Source organism: Lactuca saligna, chromosome 4, assembly GCF_052625555.1.
Source record: "Lactuca saligna cultivar CGN05327 chromosome 4, ASM5262555v1, whole genome shotgun sequence".
Classification (NCBI taxonomy): domain Eukaryota; kingdom Viridiplantae; phylum Streptophyta; class Magnoliopsida; order Asterales; family Asteraceae; genus Lactuca; species Lactuca saligna.
In genome coordinates this window covers 260,892,683-260,899,818 of record NC_136420.1, presented here as the reverse complement: position 1 = coordinate 260,899,818, position 7,136 = coordinate 260,892,683, and positions in this window count along the sequence as shown.

Here is a 7,136-nt window from a genome sequence, read left to right as displayed (position 1 = left end):
CGTGAATTTTCAAAACAAATTTTCATTTTTCAAACAACATAAACCATCATTTAATATTCTGAAATCACATTTATAACAAATGTCATCATAACAAAATACATCCCAAGATCATAAAACAATTCTTCCGTCAGTGTGTACAGATCACACCGGCACCTTCCCCCGGTCCTTGCTAGTACCTGAAACACATAACACAACAACTGCAAGCATAAATGCTTAGTAAGTTCCCCAAAATACTACTTACACACATACGCCCTTCCGGTCCATGGGTCTCAGGGGACTTCCGTCCCGACTCGGTAAACCTTCCGGTCCTACCTGCGTCGACCTTCCGGTCCACATCACAATGCCTTCCGGCCCATCACATAATGCCTTCCGGTCCATATCAAACATAGCATACATAGCACATACAAACGGTTAACTTAATCACATACAATGGATACAACTTATAACATATCCGACCTTCTGGTCATACATCGAAACCCTTCCGGGTACAGTATAGTGAGAAGACTCACCTCGTGGAAAGTCTAGAATCTCCCATGCTCGTTATCTCCGAAACCCAACCCCACCTAATCATAACAAAATATCATTTAATTAATATAGACTTCCATGACTAGACTTCACCCTTATTAACATTCCTCAGAGGGGTAAAAGACCATTTTACCCTTCCTTGACTCAAAGTCCACATGTTGACCAAAACCCTAAAAGTCAACAAAAGTCAACATTCACAGTACGCGGGGTGTACATCGCTGATCCACAGTCGGGGTCTCCATCCAGTACGCTGCGCGTACTGGGAGTTACGCCCAACGTAACACCCAGATTCAGCCACTCTTCATTCCTGGTCTTAAATAGTTAAGATACTTCTTCAACTTCTAGATCCGGCTCTCTTTAAGCCTCCTTACCCATAAAGTTGAAACCTTTAAGCCTTGGAATGGCTGTAAAGGCTTCTACAATCCTTAATACCTTTCCATTTCAACTCAAAAGATCTAGATCTCATGCATGGCTAATCATTCACGTCCAAGATTACATTTTTATGAATCCACAACTCAAATGGACCAGAAATATGATGGATCTACGCCAATGGAGGCTACATGCTCATAAAGTCTCCATCTTTGGGACCAAAACCCTAGAAAATGGTCCATAAAGCATACCAAAAGAACTACAACTCAAGATTCGAACTTTTACCTTGGAAAGAAGCTCCAACCTTTGCTATTCACGGATCTACACTTGAACACCAACTTCTAGCCTCCACAATGGACTCCTCTTCTCTTTTGCTACCTTGAAATGACACCACCAAGCTTAGAACTTTCACAAACAAGCTATGAACGAAGGAACAACTCTCTTAGGGTTTCTTTCTGAAGGATGGTGGCTGAGGAACCAAGCCATCTCATTTCTTTTATAGCCAACCACTAAATTAGGGTTTTTGGGTCTAGACCGGTTACGCCCAGCGTAACCTTGGGTACACCCAGTGTACCCGCATGATGGTGCGTTTAAATGAGGCGCGCGAGTACGCGCAACGTACTCCTTGTACGCCTAGCGTACTCGCCCAACACATAAGTCCAAAATGACAACATAAGGAAAGATGAAGGGCTAATTAAAGGTACCTGGATTTCGGGCTGTTACAATTCTGCCCTACTAGAACCAGACTTCATCCCCGAAGTCTTATACCGAAAACAATTCCGGATACTGCTCTCGCATCTCAGACTCGGACTCCCATGTCAGCTTGGACCCCTTCCGATGTTGCCACTGCACTTGCACCAAGGGTACTTCCTTGTTCCTCAGAAACTTAACCTTTCGATCCCTAATTGCCACTGGTCTCTCAACATAGTTCAGGCGTTCATCCACCTGAATATCGTCTAATGGTACCACTGCCGACTCATCGGCAATACATTTCCTCAACTGCGACACATGAAAGGTGTCGTGGATCTGGCCCAACTCAGCAGGTAGATCCAACCGGTAGGCTACCCTGCCTACCCTAGCGATTACCCTGAAAGGTCCAATATATCGAGGTCCCAACTTACCCCTCTTCCTGAATCGAGTCACTCCTTTCCAAGGAGAGACCTTTAAGAGCACAAGGTCACCAACCTGAAACTCGAGCTCGGACCGACGCCTGTCCGCATAACTCTTCTAGAGACTCTGAGCGGTCAACAATCTCTACCCGACCTGCTGTATCTGCTCGGTATCCTGAAGCATAATCTCCGTACTACCCATTACCCGCTGCCCCACTTCTCCCCAGCAGATGGGGGTTCGACACCTCCTCCCATACAACAGCTCAAAGGGTGGCATACCAATGCTCGGATGATGGTTGTTGTTGTACGAATACTCTGCTAATGGTAAATAAGTGTCCCAACTCCCTCCAAAATCCAAAACACACGCTCGGAGCATATCCTCGAGCATCTGAATTGTTCGCTCGCTCTGCCCGTCCGTCTGTGGGTGGTATGCGGTACTGAAATGCAGCCTCGTACCCAACTCCTCGTGAAAATTCTTCCAAATCCTGGAAGTAAATCGTACGTCCTGATCTGAACCGATCGACATCGGAATCCCGTGCCGCGATACCACCTCTCTCACATATAACTCTGCTGCTCTCTCCGCAGAAGAGCTTTCACTGATAGCAAGAAAATGAGTGCTCTTCATCAATCTATCCACAATCACCCAAATTGCATCGACCCCTCTCGTAGTCCTTGGAAATTTGGTGATAAAATCCATGGTAATCTGTTCGCACTTCCACTCGGGAATCTCCAGCATCTGCAACTTACCATGCGGACGCTGGTGCTCGGCCTTAACCTGACGACAAGTCAGGCACCTCTCAACGAACCATGCAACATCCCTCTTCATACAGGGCCACCAATACTTCTTCTTTAGGTCCAAATACATCTTAGTAGCCCCGGGATGGATCGAGAATTTCGATCGATGCGCTTCTTCCATCAAAATGGTATGCGTCCCGCCCACAAACGATACCCAAATCCGACCCTGAAATGTCATCAGTCCCCGACCATCAGTAACGAATTCTGATACCTGCCCGACAACCCGCTCCCTCTTTCGGTTTTCTGGTCTCGCAGCCTCAGCTTGGGCCCCTCGGATGGTGTCCAAAATCGGAGTGATCACCGTCAACCTCATATAAACGTCTCGGATCGGGGCGCTCTCCGCCGTACGGCTCAACGCATCGGCTACGACATTCACCTTGCCCGGGTGGTACAGGATTTCACAATCATAATCCTTCACCACATCCAACCATTTCCTCTGGCGCATATTCAGATTAGGCTGATCCATCAAGTACTTCAGACTCTTGTGGTCCATGTATATGGTACATTGAACCCCATATAGATAGTGTCGCCAGATCTTGAGGACAAACACCACAGCCCCCAGTTCCAGGTCGTGGGTGGGATATCTCGACTCATGACGCTTCAGCTACCTCGATGCATACGCTATAACGTGTCCCCTCTGCATAAGCACTGCCCCTAATCAAGATATGGATGTATCACAATATACCACAAAATCCTCCATCCCTTTCGGGAGTGCGAGCACCGGGGCCTCGCACAAATTTATGACGAAGGGTCTCAAATGAGGACTGCTGCTCCGGACCCCATGAAAATGCAACACCCTTCCGGGTCATCTTGGTAAGTGTCACGGCGATCTTGGAGAAATCCTTGATAAACCTCCGATAATAGTCGGCCAATCCCAGAAAGCTCCTGATCTCAGTGGGCGATCTCGGCACTTCCCATCTCATCACCACCTCAATCTTGGCCGGATTGACCAATATCCCCTTCTGGTTAATAAGGTGCCGTAGGAACTGGACCTCTCGTAACCAGAAATCACACTTGGAGAATTTGGCATACAACCACTCCGATCTCAGAACTCCAAGAATCTCCCTCAAATGTTCCTCATGCTGCTCTCTAGATCTCGAATATACCAAGATATCATCAATGAATACGATTACCGACCGCTCCAGCATCGACCTGCACACCCTGTTTATAAGATCCATGAACACAGCCGGGGCATTGGTGAGCCTAAAAGGCATCACCACAAACTCGTAATGCCCATAATGAGTTCTAAATGCAGTCTTTTGGATATCTTCATTCCAAACCCTCATCTGATGATAACCCGACCTCAAGTCTATCTTAGAGAACCAAGATGACCCCTGCAACTGATCGAACAGATCATCGATCCTAGGTAACGGATACCGGTTTTTAACCGTCAACTTGTTCAACTCCCGGTAATCGATACACATTCGGTGTGAACCATCCTTTTTCTTGACAAAAAGAATCGGCGCTCCCCAAGGTGAGCTACTCGGTCGAATGAATCCCTTTCCCAACAACTCCTGAAGCTGCGAGGATAACTCCTGCATTTCCGGTGGAGCGAGGCGATAAGGCGCCTTGGCGATGGGTGCCGCTCCCGGAACCAGATCGATACGTAACTCCACTTGCCTCTCCAGAGGCACGCCCGACAGTTCTTCGGGAAACACATCCGAAAACTCGCACACTATTAGAACCTCATCAACCGAAATTGGCCTCCCCGTGGCCACTCGTGTGTCCATCACATAAGCTATGAATCCACTGCAGCCCTGCTTCAAACTCTGTCTCGCCCTGGTAGCCGAACAAAACGCTAACCCACACCGGGTCCCCTCGCCATACACCGTAAGCACTCCCCCACTAGGGTCTCGTATAGTCACCAGCTGTCTCTCGTAGTCAATGACTGCTTCAAACTTACTCAACCAGTCCATGCCCACGATGACACAGACATCTCCCATCGCTATAGGAACCAGATCTATAGGGAACTTGACACCAAAAATCTTGAGCACACATCCTCGAATCACGTCAGTGGCATATACCGCTTTCTCATCGGCTATGGAAACCCTCAGAGGTCGACTCATCACCTCCCGATCAATACCGATGTGCTGACTAAAAGCCAAAGATACAAAAGACCGACTCGCACCCGAGTCAAATAATACCAAGGCAGGTACAAAATTCACAGGAAAAGTACCTACGCATATCACAATATAAGCACAATATCTCAACATAAAAGTAAATACACGAAAGAATACATACCAGCCACGACATCGGGCGCCGTACGGACCTCCTCCGCAGTCAACTGAAAAGCTCTCCAACGAGCCTTCGGAGCCTCGGCTTTCACCGACCGAGTCTCAATAACCCTAGCAGTAGGCGCAGACCCCTGTGCTGATCCGTGGTGAAGCTGAGGACACTCAGCCTTCCGATGGCCGGTCTGGTTGCAATGGAAGCAAACCATAAATCCCTTGGGGCAATCCCTAGCAATGTGCCCCTCCTTGCCACACTTGTAGCAAGCACCTGATCGACAGTCCCCCTCATGACCCTTGCCGCACTTGCGCAAGTGCGGCCATTCTGACCTCCCGTCCTCGAGTCGGCGGACTTGGTCCGCTTGGCTGCCGGCTGGGACTAAGCCGACCGCCGATCCACCCGCTGAGACTCGGCCTCCTCCCTAGCTTGAGTCTCCAACTCGATCTCCCTCTCCCGGGCATTTTCCTGGAGCTCAGCAAATGTCCGGTATGTCGAGTTCGATACGAACTCCCGAATGTCCCTCCTCAATATACCCAAATATTGGCTCATCCGAGCCTGCTCATTGGACACCTGCTCAGGGCAGAACATCGCCCTCTCATGAAACATCCGGGTGATCACAGTAACTGAATCGTTACCCTGCTTGAGGGTCAAGAACTCCTGAATCAACTGTTCCCTCTCCACCGGGGGAACATACTCGTCTCTAAACATAGTAGTAAATCTCTCCCAAGTCACGGCCGAAATCTCCACAAGAGTGAAGTTCGCCGTCACGAACTTCCACCAATCCTTTGCTCCTAAGCGGAGCTGGTTCAAAGCGAACCGTACCTTCAGATGCTCCAGACATGAACATGCGTAGAAGCATCCCTCAATGTCAGCAATCCATCTCATCGCATCGATCGGATCCTGTGTCCCATCAAACTCGGGTGGCTTCGTGTTGCTGAACTCCCGAAATAGCAACGAGTCACCTCCATGTGGTCTGGCAGCAGCCACAATTGTGGTAGCTGCAGCTGTTGCGGCCTCAGTCACTGCGGCGTACTGCTCATCGAAAGTCTCCATCAGTGTGGTCTTGATAGACCCAAACATCTCCGGGATCTCGGCCCGGATCGCCACAGCCACCTCATCGTGGATCATCTGACGAAGCTCCTCATCACTCACACCGCTCGTCCCAGGTCTGTGGCGTGGCCCAACCATAATGCCTCTGAAATACAACATAAAAATATCAGAGACTCAATTGAGCATACTCGCACTCGATAACGCAACCCTACTCGGCCTCCGATACCCAAAGGATTCTTACTTGGGTTTCCCACTGATCCGGTGTTTTTGGTAGTACGGGCCCTATACTACCAACTACACCGCATCAGTATTCACCCCAAGTCCTCCTCCTTGGATCCCGGATCACGAATACTCTATTCTTGCTATGCACTGGCTATCTACTCGCTCTAAAAGCATCTCATAGCAGCAGGTTCCCCTAGACTAAGGCATCACAAATCAGGCCACTCTATTCCTAACATGAATACCTAGTCTACTCTAGCATGAATAACATATCATAACATATCTCATAACACATATTGTAAGGGTATTTTGGGGATTTTACCGTTCAGGCACTGGCTGACCGTACACACTTCTTCTCCTTTGGTTATTACAAAATTTCTTATAAAATATTTATGCCTTTATTAATTGAAATTTTTTCTCAAATCCTCGGTTTGAGTTCAGTTACACCCGAAGGTGCATCCGAATCCCTCAAACCAAGGCTCTGATACCAACTTGCAACAACGTGAATTTTCAAAACAATTTTTCATTTTTCAAACAACATAAACCATCATTTAATATTCTGAAATCACATGTATAACAAATGTCATCGTAACAAAATACACCCCAAGATCATAAAACAATTCTCCCGTCAGTGTGTACAGATCATGCCGGCGCCTTCCCACGGTCCTCGCTAGTACCTGAAACACATAACACAACAACTGTAAGCATAAATGCTTAGTGAGTTCCCCAAAATACTACTTACGCACATACGCCCTTCCGGGCCCTGACCTTCCGGTCCATGTGTCTCAGGGGACTTCCGTCCCGACTCGGTAAACCTTTCGGTCCTACCTGCGTCGACCT